Source organism: Canis aureus, chromosome 11 (genome assembly GCF_053574225.1).
Source record: "Canis aureus isolate CA01 chromosome 11, VMU_Caureus_v.1.0, whole genome shotgun sequence".
Taxonomy (NCBI): domain Eukaryota; kingdom Metazoa; phylum Chordata; class Mammalia; order Carnivora; family Canidae; genus Canis; species Canis aureus.
Window position 1 is genome coordinate 67,147,453 of NC_135621.1, and position 17,537 is coordinate 67,164,989.

The 17,537-nt window shown below is 43.3% G+C and overlaps 1 protein-coding gene across 4 annotated transcripts in view; it reads right to left on the minus strand.

Moving 5' to 3' along the window:
- The window catches only part of SERTAD2 (SERTA domain containing 2), a 114,081-nt gene that overhangs the window by 19,737 nt on the left and 76,807 nt on the right, over nt 1–17,537 (minus strand). Inside the window, exons 3-4 of one of the 4 annotated variants that reach the window (XR_013389791.1) lie at nt 8,005–8,120; nt 6,012–7,379 (exon numbers count right to left, since the gene is read on the minus strand). The exons of 1 other annotated variant lie outside the window; for it this stretch is intronic. The gene's annotated coding sequence lies outside the window, so the exon portion shown is untranslated. Of the gene's footprint in view, nt 1–2,887; nt 3,208–3,584; nt 3,782–6,011; nt 7,380–8,004; nt 8,121–17,537 lie in introns of those variants that run through there. 2 more of the 4 variants (XM_077915646.1, XM_077915644.1) reach the window with 2 other exon arrangements.

Sequence of the window (17,537 nt, forward strand, 5' to 3'; positions counted from 1 at the left end):
AATTATGGTTTATGTATATGCAAGTGTCTGCAGAATTTTTATGTTCTGTTGCTCAGTATTAATGGAAAGATCTATGAAGGTAGGTGCTACCCTTACTGTAAGGCCACTTTTCGCTTAAAACTGAAGCTTGCCCTCTGGTGCCTTTAGCATATATGCGATCTTTGGACTCAGTAATCAAAGATACCTCTCTCTTTCTCTTTCTGTCCTGTGCCAAGAAACTACTGTGACTAGAACCATCTCCTACAGGATATGCCATAACAATAAACATGAAATTTCTGTAGCAACAAGAGTTTTAAAAAAATTCTACAAGTGAATTAAAGTTCACACTCCTCAATATCACATTTATCTCTACACGTTTGTAATCTACATACAATACTGACAGTGGTCTTGATTTTTCTGATATAAATGGAATACGAAATAAAGCTTCGTGCTTTTACTAGTAATCTTTAGCAAGAAACCACAGCAAAAAAACCAAAAACAAACTCAAAAAGTTCCTGTTGTAGATTTTACCTTTTTTAGTTCATTAAAGTGTAAAATATTTTGACAGAGGATAGCCTTGTAATATAACTTGATACCAATAATTTGTAGTATGCTACTTTATTTAAGCAAAAAGAACCTCCCCTTTATGCATTTGTCTGTATTTTTGACCTCCCCATACCTTTTTTTATGTTTTGTGTCTGTGTCTCTCTAAAGTACTGTTATACTTTTATTCTGCCATTGGAGCGTTATTTAAAATAGTGGATACCAAAAATATCAGTTGCTACATACATTTGAGTGAGTTTTAAAATAGCAAAATTTTTACTATTTTCTATGCTCATTATTAATAATACAGTGCACGGCAACTGAGTAAAATTTATATTTCAGTTTCTCGCTAAAAAAGCTTCCAAGAGGGACAATTCAGTAAACGGGAGCCTAAAGAATTTCAAAATCTGAATTAATATCCTTCTCTTAGTTCTTAAAGGGAAAGAAGCCTGAGCAGCTGTTACCTAAGAAGCTGTGACACTTGCCTGACAATAACACTGTTCCTTAGGACACCTCTTGTTGTATATACTTGGTTGGTATTATAAATTGTGAGTCCGCTCTCCTACCTGTTGTAATACAGCAAGGAACAGACTGTTAAAAGGGGAGAGAAAAAAAAGACTATCAAATCCATTTCGTAGGATTTGTCACCTGACAGCAACATGGTTATGTACGTTTTAATGGGGGGGGGGGGGGTATTTCCAAGGGTTCCAAACTTGATGAGCAACATAAACAACTTCACATTAATATATAATTTCTCTAAATCAGTCAGTGAGGCTAAAGGAAAACTTTCCAACATTTGTCTTTCTTTTTTTTCCACAAAGAAACTGATAAAATTAACAGGAAAAGCAGAGATCCACGTAGAAGCTATTCTTGCTCAGGCCAGAAGCTGGGTCTTCCGATGGGTATTTTCACCCTCACAGCACACCCTCGCTCACTCAAATCAGAATAGACTGCTATAAAAAGTGGGAGCAATGGGAGGAGCTCTTGGAGTGAGGCATGCCTTCTGGTTAGCTGAGCAACTATCCCCTTCAGCCCCCTCAGCAAAACAATGGAGAGGCTCTCAGGTGGACTGTCCTCCAGGGGTTGAGTGGAGCCAAGAGCCCACTTCAATCTTGTCAGAGACTAGTCCTTAATTATAAAATGCTACTTTGAGCACTTAAGGCCTCGCAGATCCTATTGGCTGCGACAACTTCTAGGTTCTTTACACACACATTATGGACATTTCTTAACATACATTGGGAAATCAAAAAGCTTATTTCGCGAACAAAGCTCGAAAACACGTTCTGCCTTCCTTAAGACTAAGCGGGGCTGCCCAATGCAGTTCGAATAAAAACTGCTATCGTGTGAGGCTGTATGTCTCGCCCTGCTGATTGCCCTTCCTCATTCAGAGCCTGTAAAAACTTACTTTCTACCACCCGAAACATTCTGAAACTGCCCATTTTGAAAGCAAAAAGTTATCCTAAGACAGGCTACGTACACCTAATCTTTTTGTGAAATTTAAGACTAAACGCAAAAGACTCCTCCTATCTCTATCGCTACTACTTCTGCTAAAGGTAAGCTAACTAGCTGAGGGCCAAGAATAAAAACAAGAACAACTTGGGATTTTCTCTGGATGCGCTGGCCCTCTGACGGCACCCTCGGCCCTAGAGGTACAAAGTCCAGGGCCAGGGCCAGCTGGCTCCCCTCGGCCCCCTCCCTCTCAGGCAGAGGCGGTTACCACCAAGATGACTTGTAGGTTTCTAACTCAAAAGCCAGAGTCACGTTAAGTTTAATACACACATATATTCAAAATCCATTCACTTGTCACGAGCGGAAGGGGGAGGTTTTCGAGCTAAAAGCACAGGCAAACTCACAGAAACACACCATAGCAAGTTAGATGAAGACCCGGTCAAGGAACCCAAAAGTGAATCCAGCAATCCGAGCCTTAAAAAAAAAAAAAAGTCTCGTGCGTTCACAACGACACAACGGCCACAACACGCACACACATCCCAGCTGTAAGAGCGACAGCTCAGGCTGCCTCGGCCCCAGCGCCGGGCTCCGGGCAGCGCCGACCCCTCCTGACCCGGGCCCGTGACTGCCCGTCCCCCGCCCTTCCCCCAGCAGATCAGCCCGCGCAGGCTGGGGGGGCCCGGCGCCGCCCCCGCCCCCGCCCCCGCCCCGGGGGTCTCAGGGTGCGCGGCCGGGCAGCAGGGGGAGGGCGCGCTCCTCCGGGTACCTGCACCGGGCCAGGTCCCCCGGCCCCGGGCCCCCCTCCGCCCTCCGCCCTCCGCTCTCGGGCCCCGGCCCGGCCCCACCGCCGCCCCCCACCCGCCGGGAGCCCGGCGCATCCGAGGATCCCCTCCAGCCTGGCGCCGGGAGAACTTACCACATGCAGCTCCACCTGGGAACTAACGCATCAGGAGGGGTTTCCGCCCACTCCTCAAGCTACTCCCTGTCCATGCGGAGTCCCCGCTCCGGGGGCCCGAGGGTGGCGCCGGGGAGCGGGCGGCCGGCGAGACCGAAGCTAAGACTCCGCAGTCCTCCGCCGGCGCGCTCGGAGCATTATACAATGGTGGCGGCGGCGGCGGCGGCGGCGGCGGCGGCGGCGGAGGAGGAGGAAGCGGGAGGCGGGCGGAGGGGGCGCCCTGCCCGAGCGAGCGGCAGCTCGTGCTCCAGCACCCGCCGTGCAGGAGTGACGTGCGGCCAGCGAGCCTCCCGCGAGCTCCGGCCCCGGCGCCGCAGGCCCCGCCCCCGCCCGGCCCCGCCCTCCCCAGGCCCCGCCCCCTCCCCCTCCCCTCCCCTCCCCTCCCCTCCCCCGGCGGTCCCGGGAGGCGCGATAAAGGCCGAGCCGGGCCCGGCCGCCGCAGGCCCCGCCCTCCGGCCCCGCCCTCCCCGGGCCCCGCCCCCTCCAGGCCCCGCCCCCTCCCCCGGCGGTCCCGGGAGGCGCGATAAATGCCGAGCCGGGCCCGGCCGCCGCAGGAGCAGGAAGGGGCAGGCGGAGCACGGGAGACGTCGGGTGGCAGCGCCGCCCCCGCTCCCCTCGGGCCGGCGCGCCCTTTATTTTCTCTTAAGCAAAGACTTACGGAGATGGCGAGAGGGACAAGAGGCAGTCCGGCCAGGGGACCTCCGCTACCCGCCCGCAATCCCCTCGCACTCCAGAAAACACTCATGCAAATGACCGAGCGGCTGGTGACAAAGGCGGCGGCGAGTGCAGCGCGCGCACAGCCCGCTGAGTCGCGCGACCGCAAATATGACAAGCATCTGAGCTATTCGGCAACTCGGGGCCGGTCAGCGGGGCGGGCAGGGTCCCGCGGGGGAGGGGGGCCGCGGAGGTGAGGGCCCGGCGTTCGACCCCGGGGTCACCGGGTCCTCGCGGTCCCCGGAGGGCGGCGGGGGGCGGGGGCGGGAGCGTCTGCAGCCGGGACCCTCGCCTCCGGGCGCACGCGTGGCCCGCAGCGCTGCACCGGGGCTGCTCCGGGGCTGCACCGGGGCATGCTCCGGGGCTGCGGGGGTCGCCGAGCCAGCCGCTCCCCGGGAGGAGGACGGAGCCCCGCCGCTCCTCCGGGCGGAGCGCTCGCAGGTAGGGAAGCCAGGCTCGGGGTCGGAGGCCGAACTTCCCAGGGCACCACCTTCCCCACCCCCACCCCTTAAGAAAGCACCTACTTCCACGTAGCAGGGGCATTTCTACTAATTGCGAGAGCTGTGCCAATTTACAAACACCAGGAAAAGAGAGACAGGCTCCCCCTGGAAGATGAATGCTCCGTTTAAAAATTGCACGCGCGTCCAGCGTAAAGATGCTACAGAAAAGTGATTCAGGCACCTTCAGATTTTGGCTGCCACTCCAGTCACTACCGTCTCAGATCCCTGGCGTTTAGGGGTTCACTACACTAGTTATAGTTAAGGATAAGAAAGCGTTAAGGCCTAGCTAACCTAAAGTCGTTGCCATCAAGACCGGTTGAGACCTATTCAAGTCTTCTGGAATAATTTTGTTATCAATTAAATTGATGATCTTATTGAAATTAAACCTGGGTTAAAATGCTGGTAGGGACGGCGTTGTTTTCTTGTTTTATCTCTAAGGAGAATAAAAAAGGTTCTTACTTGACCCTCACTATAATTAAAATCTCACGGATTTTTCTTTTAAGTGTAACCAATGCCCAAGCCTAATTATTTGTGGATATCTCTGGAAAGTTTCGTTCTAGTGGCGCTCCATATTACACATCATGGAAGTAGTGCTCGGGGCCCTCTGCAGGTCCTGCTCAGTCTCTGCCTGGGTGGCGGAGCATTCAAACATTTTGCTGCAAAAGCCAAGATATTTTTCATTTCCAGAGTTCTGCCTTTTCGAGACAACGGTAACTACTAACAGTTTCCTAACCACCCACTCACTTATACTTTCAAGCGCTCACTTTAAGGAAAAGCCATCGAAATAGAAGCTGCAGTAATCTCTTCCTGTGATATCTTTGCAGCAGAGGCCAGAGGCTCTGTTGAATTTAAAATTTAAATTGTTATTCATGAATGGAAGTTAGCAGCAAGTTAGACTTGCAGAATTTTTGTGACACTTGGGTACTCTCTACCAAATGGATTTCCAAAGGCAGCGTTCCTGTACAGAAGAACTGAGGTCAGAAAAAAGAACTGAGGTCAAAGTGACAACTGTTGTGTCTCCAAGTTCTGACTTCCTGGGAGAGCAACCTGAGTCTTTGGGGGATAAGGTTTTCACCTTTCCACACTTTTAAAGGAAGTAGCCTCTTAAGAGTGTGCCCATTATATATACGGGTTCCACTTCCCCCACTTTTAGATTCTGGTATCTTTCACCAAAGCATGAAGTGGCAGCTTGGGCAGCTGCTACTGTGGTGCGACACAAGGTGGTTAACCGCCCCTCCCCCAGGCCGAGCCCCCCCCAGCCCGCACCGCAATCCCTGCCTGGCCCTGGGAGCCCAACTCCACAGATAGGAAGAGCCCTCCCTTGGGCTTTTGAAGTCAACTCCCTTCAGTATGCAGTGGTCTGATTTTTAAGAAAGCCTTGCTTATTCCTAGCCAATGAACAAGAAATGTTTCGTGAACATGTAAGTGTGGTTTTTCACTCTCACTCTTTGGAACATTTAAGAAGCCCATTTAAAATAATCCTACCCTCAGGATTTAGAGTTTAGAGTTTCTCCTTCTCACTTTCACGTATAAGAAATGAGGCCAGCCATCCACATTCAACTATCAGCAACATATCCGTTTGGGGAGAAAACAAACATGGCTCTTGTAAGTACAGGACGGTGATGGTAATTTGCAAAAATACTCATTAGTTTAGTTTCAGAGAGGTGCTTCTCAAGCGTGCTTTGTATTCTGGGTACTAGTTTGCACTTCACTGCTTCTCTTTGAGAGTTTCTGTGCCTTCAGGTCTTGCAAACTACTAGACTACTTCACTAACCAAAGGCCACTTTTAGCACTTCATTAGCATGCACCCAAGAAATGACACCAGGACAAGCCCGCTGTATAAACCAGAGAAACAAAGACTTTAAAACGGTTCTAAACTTTAATTTTTCTTTCTCCTTTACTGTAATTTATCTGTGGTTCCACTTAAAATACTAGTAGTAATCAACTCCACCTATATACCTGGGAAATGTTGGTCTTATGGAGAAAAAATAAGATAAACATGTCAGTTACTGAAACACATTGTATGCGGCCAGCTGGGCTAAATCATCTTTTCATGGAAAATACAGACATCTCACTGAACCTGGACTTCCCATTCACTGATAACTTAAAACCGTTAACTTCAAAATCAAGTTCTGGAAGTCACATCACCCAACTGAGATACCAAGGAGTTGATACAGGACACAGTGATCCGGAAAACTCTACTTTCTCACAAAGATGGCACAGACAGGTTCAGTACTTTGCAGCCACTAGCAATTTAAAGCTTCATGGTAGCAACCGAGCACCTTAACACGTCCACTTCTGCAGACTCCTCTCCACCTACTTTTGTCAGGTTTTTTCCCTCTTTCTCCCTGAAGTCATGGCTCACACAAGCAGAACTTCAACTCCAGAGAAGGGCTGCTTTTGCAAAGCTTCCCTAATTCTTACTGGCCTGTTTTGCATTGACAGTCCTTCCCTCATGTTCTGAGAGAGGGTTATTCTTCTGTTAGCAATATGCCTTCCTCTCTTTTAAAAATCTGACAGTAAAAAAAAAAAAAAAAAAAAAAATTCTGACAGTATTGAAATCCTAATTTGGGACAAAATCTTAATGATAATATTTGAAGAAAATGCTTTTAAAACCTTTTTTTATTTTCCTAACGTTGATTAATCCCTTCTAACCATTACTAGAAAAGATAGCTTCTGTTGGGCATTAGCTTCCTTCCTATTCCGTTTGCCACTACTTGACGTTAAAATCTTCAGATAAACTTTGAGGTCCAATTGGGAGCAGCTCTTCTTAGAGACTCCAGCCTTTGCTCTCACTCTTTTCTCAGCTAGAAAGCGAAGGCCCTTCCTGGTAACAACTCCAGTGTTTCCTTCCTGCTGGATGCTGCTCCACTGAAGACTGGTGGTGGCTTCTTAAAAGCATCTTTCCTCGTCCCCAGTTCCCTGTACAGCACCACCCTCTCAGTGGCTTCTGCATGCTGACTCTGTACTACTTGTCTGTAAACCATCCTCCCTTCCTGAGAAGTTCATAGTCTTCTCATGATACTTGGCACTACTGGCATCCACAGAAAACATCAAATAAATGTTAGAAATCGTGTGGCCTCCAGGCCTGCCTTGTCCTTGGGAACCAGCTTGATGAGATGATGAGTCCTGGAGCAGGAGTTGGAAGATTTTGTACAAATACATCACTTAACTGTGATTAATTGTTGACTTTTTAGTTTCTTAATCCATATGTCACAAATTTAGGGGCAGCACAGGTTCTGGGGAAAAGAGCACAGGTTGTTGGTCAGGAGATTTCAGGTCTAGTTCCTCAGCCACAGCCAGCAGGGTGGCTGAATCAGACCCTTGGCATCACGGGGCCTGCTTTCACAGCCTTCAAAAGGAGGTGCTCAGGCTCAAAGACTTCTGCAGCCCCTTCCCAGAGTTAGGAGTCTATAAAAAAGTGATTACAATGGAGACTACCCCCATGGAGGAGTTTTAGGCTCCAATGAGATCATCTGCTCAAACTGGAGGAATATAAGGCTAACTTCACATTCACACATTTCAAAAAGAAAAGTACAAATAATGACAATATACTCTATTTAATAGGATATGTTCTTGGAATTACTTTCATATCTAGAAGACAGATTTGAGCAATCTATCCACATTCTCCTGGATCTGTTGCCCATTTTGGTTCAGGTCATTTAGCAGGGAAATCTGTATTCCCGCCGGCCCCCCAGCCCGGATGCCCCCAACGTTTGGATAGTAGTTGGATGGTTTACAAGGTACTTTCATGTGGATTTACATGTTCACACTTCATAACACCTTCCCCATGCCATAGGCAGGACAGGTACTCCTTCCCACATCTTACAGAGGAGTTAAACAGAGGTTTGGGGATGGACTTACCAGTTGAACTCCTTTATCAAGCTCACTCCCAAGGACAAAGAAAGTCAGGAGGCTGTGAGATTTCTAACATTCACTGAAATTATTTGTGGGAGCCAGTAAAGACCCAGCTGAGGGTCCTGAGAAGAGAAGAACATGAAGTCCTCATGAAAGGAAGGTGGTTTCTAAGCAGGAAGTACAAAGTTGACATGCAGAGGCCACCAGGAGCATAGTGCCGTGCCATGACCTGGAAACCACTTTGCTTTGACCCTACACTAGAGTCATAAAATAACAATTCTACTTCTTACCCAAAGAACTCCAACCCCGCAACCCTCCCTGTCCTTGGCTTTGTTAGCATCCTATTTTAGTCCACAGAATTAATAACCCATAAACACTACAACAAAAAAAAGAAAGAAATTTCATCACACCCTTCAGTCCCCTCACTCATTTCTACTACGGTTTGCAAAACTGGCATTCTTGTTTACCACTTTGTCTCTAGCCTCTGGAACAGTACCTGACACAGCAGGTATTGTAAGTTTTCACTGAACGAATAATTCAAAGAATGCCGAAGAGTTTATACCAGCTTCATCAACTCAAAGGGTTAATCTTTCCTGCTAATGTTTTCCTCTCACTGCCTTTTCACTAAGCGCTGTGTGTGTGTGTAAATAACACGTATAAATAACCATATACCATGAATTTTTAAGTGGTATTCGAGGACCTTCATAATTAGAAGAATCACTGTGAGTAATATAATATTGTCCTTGTAACTGCTTTTCAGCAATTCTAAAATATACCAGTTGGGTTTAACATAGTTACAAGGACTAATGGGCACTCCCATAGTACTGTTTGTCTATACAGTCTCACTATGCGGGGAATAACCCTGCAGATAAATTATGCCCTAACTCTACCATTCTGTACTTCTTTATAAGGATTTTCTCTTCCTACTTTAGAATTAAGTCTTGGGGCACTTGGGTGGCTCAGTCAGTTAAGTGTCTGTCTTTGACTTGGGTTATGATCCTAGGGTCCTGGGATTGAGCTGGAGTCAGGCTCCTTGCTCAGCAGGGAGCCTGCTTCTCCCTTTCCCTCTCCCTGCTGCTCCCCCTATTGCTCCGTCTCTCTCTCTGTTGAATAAATAAATAAAATCTTAAAAAAAAAAAAAAAGAATTAAAGGTCTCAATCAAACGATATTTAAAACCACAGCAGCATTTGATAATTACAGAGGGAGTATGTGCAAAGACTCGCCTATCCAAATTTTCAGTGATTATCTGAAAGGTTCAAATGCCCACTCATAACTGACACCTTTATGCATTCATGGTCATGAAATATAAAAATATGCCAATGTCAAATACATTATGAATAGCATCAACCAATATTAACTTCCAGGAAAACTTGGCAAAATGATGACAGGAAAAATAATTTTTTTTAAAGTATTACTCTAATGCCAGCTGTCTTTTATGTTTTAAAATCAAGCATTTATATAACTGGCTAGGCTAAATTCTATTTTTGGCTAAACAGAGTCTCATATCTCTTGTAGAAACTATCTAGGATGTGTACCTTTAAATCACCAATGAGTACAGAAGTCACTTAAGAGAACTCTGGTAATTTGGGAAATGTAAATAAAATATTTAAGTCATTTTTGAAGTCCCAGCTGTAAAAATTCTACTTTGAGAAGTTAAAAAAAAAAATGCAAAGCTTTAATGTGTATAGATGCCCAGGAAATGCCTCTAACTTGAGGCTATGAGGTATCATTAGAAAATAAGCATGTGGCCAGAGAACCCAGTTTAAATGTAAGCATAGTATACAACTAAAAATGAATCAGCTTGTTTGCCACTTTGAATTTTTACTGGGTTTTCTGGAAGATAGGTAACACTTGGGTAAAATGGTATAGACTTTTCTTAGTCACCAGTGTAGAACTATTTTTTTTTAAAGACTTGTTGCCAGAATAAACAAGAATACACAATTTTTTCAAAACTATCCAACTGTCCAATCATATTGGCCCCTTGCTTTAAATTGAAAAAAGGTTATATTTTTAAGTTAAAGTTTTTTTTTAATTTAAAATTTCAGAAATGCACAAAGTGAAGTCAAGTAGGAAAAACCCAAGCAAGCATCCCAGATAAACACTGACACATCAGATACACTTGTGTGGCCAGTCAGCTGTTTTTCTAAACATGCTTTAAATATTGAACAAAAAATTTAAGCGTGCTAAGTAACACTTGTTTCAAAACTGTTTTCTTAGAGAAGTCTCGTTTGAGTTATATGAAACTCCTTAAATGGGCAATTATCAGAGAAACTGGCTTTTAAGGAGAAAATAATAGTGTGAATGAGCTATATGTAACTTCCCTTTTTAAAAACAGAAGTTGAATCTGAGACACCAAATTTAGAAAGGAGAGTGCGAGAATATCATGTTATAGCATAGACGCCCACTGGTGTGCTGTTCTGTTACAAATCAATGTACACGCTATGAATTTGAGTTTGCTCACACAATATATGTAGTTAATCATTCCTAAAGATGATTCTTTTAGGAGAAAATATAAATGTGAAAGAGTCACATCATCAAAACACAAAAAACCCTCACTTTTTAAAGGGCCAGATTCCCTGATTTTGCAGTGATTCATTGGCCTTATTATACAGAGTAGTACTGTCCACGCTGGGGATGCAGGTAACTAGCTTTTGTGGGAATAATACTTGTAATTTCAAGAGCATTTATACTTCCTTTTAACAATATTTAAGAAATTAAGGCCCAAATTACAAAAAGGTTGGCAAAAATTGCAATGAATCAGATGTTCATTTTCAATCCATTCTCATTTGTTACCACTTTAGAACTGTTAGACATCATACTTTTAGTTTGGGTGATAATAACAGCTATAAAGATAAAGACTCCAGAATTACTATATTCACATTTGGCTAAAAATGAAAAGTGAGAAAGCAGAAACCTTTCTGAAAGTTCTTCAGATGAAAAGAACAGAATTTATGGAAAGCTATACCATTTATGGACAGGAATACTTAATACTTTATAAATATCACTTCTCTCGCCCCTCAACTCATCAATAAATTAAATGCAATTCTAATTTAAATCCCATTTTTTTTTTATGGGACTAGGTAAGGAAATCCAGAAATCCTCTGGGATAGCAAAGGGTGAAAGATTGCTATAGTAAGTTTAAAGCACAAAATGGGGGATGTGTCCTGTCAGATATCAAGGCTTATTATAAATTTCTAGTAAAGGAGAGTGTTGTGTCATAGGGATAGATAAATAAATCAACAGAACAGATTTGACAGTGCAGAAATAGCCCCACGCATATATGGAAGCGTAAAATATGACACAGGTCATATTACAGATCAGTGAGAAAGAACAGATTATTCAATAAATGGCTAAGGGTCACCTGGTTAACTTCATGAAGAATAAAATAAAATGAGGTTCCTAATATTTTCCAAAAAAATACATTTCAGGTGGACTAAGTCTAAATATGTAAAACAAAATTTTAACAGGTTTAAGGAGAGAATATAGAAGAATATGTTTATGGCTTCAGGATAAGGAATGTGAAATTACTGTTTAATTCCTAAGATTCACTCTCTACTTGCCTTTGCCTTGCTCCGTGCCTTGAAACACTGACCCCCTAGGAACTAAGCTCTTTTGCCAACTGGTTGCCAGCTGGATTCAGTGAAAGCAAGGCAACAGAAGGAGACCAGTGAGCCAGAGGGGAAAGAGGTATTTCTCTCCTGATCCTTCCTTCTTCGAGCCTCTGTCATGGCACTATCCATCCCTCCACACCCACAGCTCCTGTGGGTGGCCCCTTCTCCAGGGCGTCAACTCTAACAAATTCAAGCAACACCATTCCCCCCACCCCCTTTCCCCTTTAGATTTAAGGATAGGAACAGCTTCCTAGAGTTGTTGGTCCTCCATGCCTCAAATTTTGTCACATCTCTGTAAAAAATCCCTTTACTAAAGTCTCAGGAGTTGTATCATTTGAATGGAATTCTCTTTCCTGCCGAGACCTTTTGACTGTTCAGAAACAAGACACCCGGTACAGAAACCATAAAGAAAAAGATAGATAATTTGATGACATTAAAATTAAACATCAATTAAACCAAATAAAGGCAAGCTAAAGGCTGTGGAATGATGTATGTGATTCATATGATCAACACAAGATTCGAATTCAGAATAAAGAACCTTTCTGAATCAAGTTTTTAAAAGGCATATACATCCAACAGAAAAGGGGATAAAGAGGAAATTTAAAGGTCCAATAAACATGTGAAAAGACACTCAAACTCATCAGTAATTAGAAAAATGCAAATTATAAAAAGATAGTTCACAACTACCAGACTGACCATCTTGGGGTTGGAGATGATTTGGCATGATCTGGTAACTCTGGAGACACATACGTCCGACACACAGACACGCAATCTTTCTTACTGGGGTTCCATGAAAAAGTAAGCCCTACAGAAAATGATTCAAGTGGCTATTTCCTCAATTCTCCTACAGATGGTATAAAGCTAAAAACCAGTCGTGTGCTGGTAAATGTTTAGCTAGGTGGATGAGGAAAGGAGCTTTTATTTGTAGCATTTGTTGATTTCTGTGGTGTGAATACCCCTATCACGGCTGATTTCAAGCTTCCCAAAAGGACTCAAGACTCAGAAAGAGATTCACACAACCGCTCTCAGAGGCAGGTATCACTCTCTGGCTCCAGCCCAACACTGGAACCATTCTAGACTTACAGGAGCACAGTTGTTAACTCATTACATATGATGGATGCCTCAGGGTACTGGAGCTTAATTCTTTGGAGGAATTCTGGATGAGAAGAGCTAAATCTAGAATCCAGAGAAACTCTAGCTTTTATCCCCCATGGAGACACAGAAGAATGTTCGTAGCAGCTTTGCTTGTAATAGCTAAACACTGGAAACAACCTTAATGTTCATCAAGATGAGAACCAACTGGTACACTTGAAAACTATAGTGGTTAAGAAGTACTACAAGTACCATATATCGACATGGTTAAATCTTAAAAAACATAAATGTTGAAGAAAACAAAGAAAGCTGTTAAATATGTACAGTATACTACCATTATACAAAATCTTTTAAAACGTGCAAAATATTGCTATACATTTGTTTACAAATACACAGGTTTGCAACTACAGAATACGAACATCAGAGATAAAAAATATTTAGGAAAGTAGTTACCTCTGGTAAACAGAGGAAGGTAATGGAATCAAGGAGAGACACACAGGTGCCTTCTCTTTTATCTATAATGTTTAATTTCTTTTTTAAAAACATGAAAAGCAAGGAAGTATGTTGGACTAAACAATTTGAATTTCTTGATTTAGATTTCATCACGTTAAAAAAATACCTTTCTTTTCTTTCTTTCTTCCTTTTTTTTTCTTTTCTTTCTTCCCTATGGTTCCTGTGAAGTAGAACTTCCCAAGTTTTTTCCTACAATTTCCAATATCTATTAATAAAGCACTGGGCAGTATTTATATTTGATGTATCTATTTATCCCCCATTATTTCAGTAATAACTTATTCTTTTCATTCGTTTTGATATATTGTCCTACTCTCTCTCTTAATAACAGACTGTAAAATCCAATGATAACACTATAATAATCTAAAGTTCTTAATAGGAAGCCCAGCTGACAGGTCAAGTACAAGAGAATAATTGGTATAAAGCCCAGGTTTGGGGTGTATTTCTCACCTGCCAGGCTAACTTCTATCATGCCAGAAAGGATAAAGGCTTCCTCACAAAATATGGAAGGCTTGTTACTTCCTTAATATGCCAAATAACGCATTTAGCACTAAAAAGTGACGTGTGTGTGTGTGTGTGTGTGTGTGTGTTCAAACAACGGAAACACATTTACCCATGAAATAAATATCTTTCACTTGTTGAGGTGACCACTGGCTGCTATACCAAATGCATTTTGATTCTTTCTTATTCTAGGTCTCTTGATAGAGGGATAGAAATAAAGCCCACATGCTCTCTTGACCTCGGGGAACATGATGTTGTCTCAGTGCACGGGTAATGTGACTTTTTTTCAGAGATTGTCTTGAAATAAGCCTATGTTTTAAATACACACTTTTCTGCGTGCTAGCAGGCATTCTGAAGCTAGGTGGTTCTAAATAAAGAACTCTAGTCAACAACAGGAAATAACTCCCACAGAAAAAAGGGGCAGAAGACAAACTCTCACCAACTCTTGTACACAGTTCACAACGGCCTTTTGTTCCATGCACATTAAGCCTGAAATCTTTACTTTTCAGAGCATGTCTGGGCCTTTGCAGAGCAATTAAACCTTTCTTTTCCCTTTGCCGGTGTCCTTGCCTTCTTCTCTCTTCTCTCCGAGGAAGTTAACCTTACAACTGACTTCTTACTATGAGGTAGCAGATCAGAAAACGGGACAGTGTCTATTCTGAAACATAAAGTTTTTGGTTTTTCTAATGGAGCTTCTCACGGAGAAAAAAAAAATCAATTCTCAGTTCATTCAAAACTCATTTTTCCTTCTACGACATACAACGCTACATAAACACGCACGTATGTTCTAAAGGAATCTGTTCATCTGCAGTACGTTTCTATGTTTCTATGGGCTAATGTTGACGAGGATACATCACATCAACCTCTAAGTCTACACTGATGGGATATTAACACTTTGCTAGTGACTTTTCAGCAAATCAGTACAACTGGAGGATAAATTTACATTCTATTCAAAGGTTCCCATCTTGAGTCTTTTATGAAAAACTGGGAGAAAAATCCAGATCCCAAGCTAACCAAATAAAAAGACATCTGAACGATAGTTTTCAAAGTCAAAGTGACTCCTACTGGAAAGGGCTGGTGGCATTCAACTAGAGGACAGCACGGGTACTCCTGACAAGAAAATGGGGCCAAGGAAAACAGCCTGAGTATGAGTGCAAACTGCTATTTCTTACCTCTCCTCTACACTCAGCCTTGCCCTCACTACTGGCTCCTTCCTGAAGTCAATAAATTATAGACTCAACACTCTCTATCTTCAGTTTTAAAACAAGAAACAATCTTCCTGTTCTTCAGTGCTGCAGGAATGCCTGTGGCTGCTCCTGTCTCTACCTTTCACAGCTCTAGTCCCACCTCCTTCCTCTGGCTTCTGCAGGACACTGTGGCCACCCCTTGACCACCTTGAGAAAAGAGCACCAGTGCCCTCCAAGCACCAAGGCCAATGGACACTTCCCAGGTCCTCATATTACTGAGCCTCTCTGCAGCACTTGACATTACTGGCAGCCTCCAACCATCTCTTTCAGTGACTTTGTTTAAACTGTGGTCTGCTGGTTCTTATCTCTCTGGGCACTTATAGTTTCCTTTGCTGGCTCCTCTTCCTCTCACCCCCCCTATAAACCAATAGTTCTTGACTTAAAAAAAAAAAAAAAAAATCACCTCCAGTTGCAATTGGGACCAGAGAATGTCAAGGAGGTGAGTGGGAGATAGAGATGATTGGAATCTTCACTGGAGACATGAGTGTTTTGAAAAAATTTTGCCAGTTGATAATCACTATCTAAATGTTTGTATTCTCTATGGTTTTCTTTTGCTCCTTCTTCTCTTCTCTCCTATAAACTCTCCCCAGGCAACCTCACCCACTCTTAGGGCATCTATATGCTAATGATTCACAAAACATTAACCACATTCCAGACCTTTCTCTTTGAGCTTCATATCTGACCTTTATATAGAGAGAGACCACATATCCCAGTTTGTCAGGGTCATTCCTAGTTTATGTTTGTCCTGGCATAATTATTAATAGCACCCGGTTTCAATCTCAAAACGGTCCTGGTTTGAACAATAAAAGTATATAATTAGCCTCTTTGTATCCCATTGCCTATTAGGCATCTCCACTGGGTATCATAAAGGCGCCTCCAACTCACAGCACATCTAAAATCGGCCTAATCGTATCCTCCTCCTTAAATCTGCACCTCCTCCTGAATGCCTCAAGACGGTTAAGGTACCGACGAGGTACCCCTGGTGTCTAGGCTGGAAATCTAAGATTCAAAGTATCTTCCTGCTCCCTTTCCCTCACATTTAACCAGACATACAGTCCTGTCAATTTTCCCTCTTGAATATTTTTCACATATGCCCCCTCCTCGCCATTTTTCCCATCACTGCCCTAGTCAGGACCCTAATCATCTTTCATCTTGATTACTGCAACAATCCATCTCCCTACTTCCGGTCTTGAATGCTCTCCCTCTACTCTATCTACACCTCCTACTGCGTGACTGGTAGCATGCTACGTACTAAAAATGCAAAACGAACAAGAGAGGCTCCCACCAAATCCACAGGGAAGACTAACTCATCAATGAAATGTAATCAGTTACGTGGTGATAGAGACATGCGCAGGGTGACAATGGACACTTATGAGTGGCCACAGAGCCAGTGTGAAAGCCATGGTGACGGCTTTAGGGTAAATGGGGATTAGTCAAGGTCATTAAAGGCAGATGGAGCAGCAGAGATGGGGAGGTGAGAAATACCATAGTATACGGGTGCAGATCTGAAGTGTAAAGTGTAAACAAGGAGCAACAACATACAAGAGTAAGGAGTTTGGCCACACAGGTCTAGGAAGGCCTTGGATGCCACATTAAACGGTCTGGACATCATTTTTTTTTTTTAAAGATTTTATTTATTTATCCATGAGAGACACAGAGAGAGAGAGAGAGAGAGAGAGAGAGAGAAGCAGAGACACAGGTAGAGGGAGAAGCAGGCTCCATGCTGGGAGCCCAGTGCCAGACTCAATCCCTGGACCCAGGATCACGCCCTGAGCCGAAGGCAGGTGCTCAACCGCTGAGCCACGCAAGGATCCCCTGGACATCAATTCTGAAGGCGGTGAGGAGTCATTAAAAGATTTTCCATGGGGGAGTGGCATGATATGATTTTTTATTTTCAGACATTAATTCAACATCTATACCTGAACTTGACAGAACAATCTTAAAAGTTATTTAGAATAACCAACAAATGGAGAAAAGTAAATTTTACTGAAGATGTTAAAAAGCTATAATAATAGAATTGGGTTCTGGCCAAAGAAAAATACAAATGGATCTGCATTGAAAAACTTGAAACAGATCTTAGTATAAAGATCTAACATAGTCAAAGATGGCATTCTTGTTAGGGTGAGAGGAATGTGTGTACAGGAGTTTACTATTTAAGTGGAAAGAATGGATGTTAGATTTTTGCCTTAAACAATGTGATAAAACACTCGAGATGAACTAAAGAATAAAATATATTTTTAAAAAACACGAGAACTAAAAGAAATTACAGAGGAATAACTGATCATAAAGGTAGATGAGACCTTTCCGAACATAAAGCAAAAGAACCATAAAGTTAAAATGGATTACACTACAAAACTATACACCAAAAACACCATAAGCAAAAGTACTATTATTATTATCATTATTATTATTATTCTTTTTAAAGATTTTATCCATTCATTCATGAGAGACACAGAGAGAGAGGCAGAGGCACAGGCAGAGGGAGGAGAAGCAGGCTCAAGGTAGGGAGCCCGATGCGGGAATTGATCCTGGGACTCCAGGATCACGCCCTGGGCCAAAGGCAGGCGCTAAAAGGCT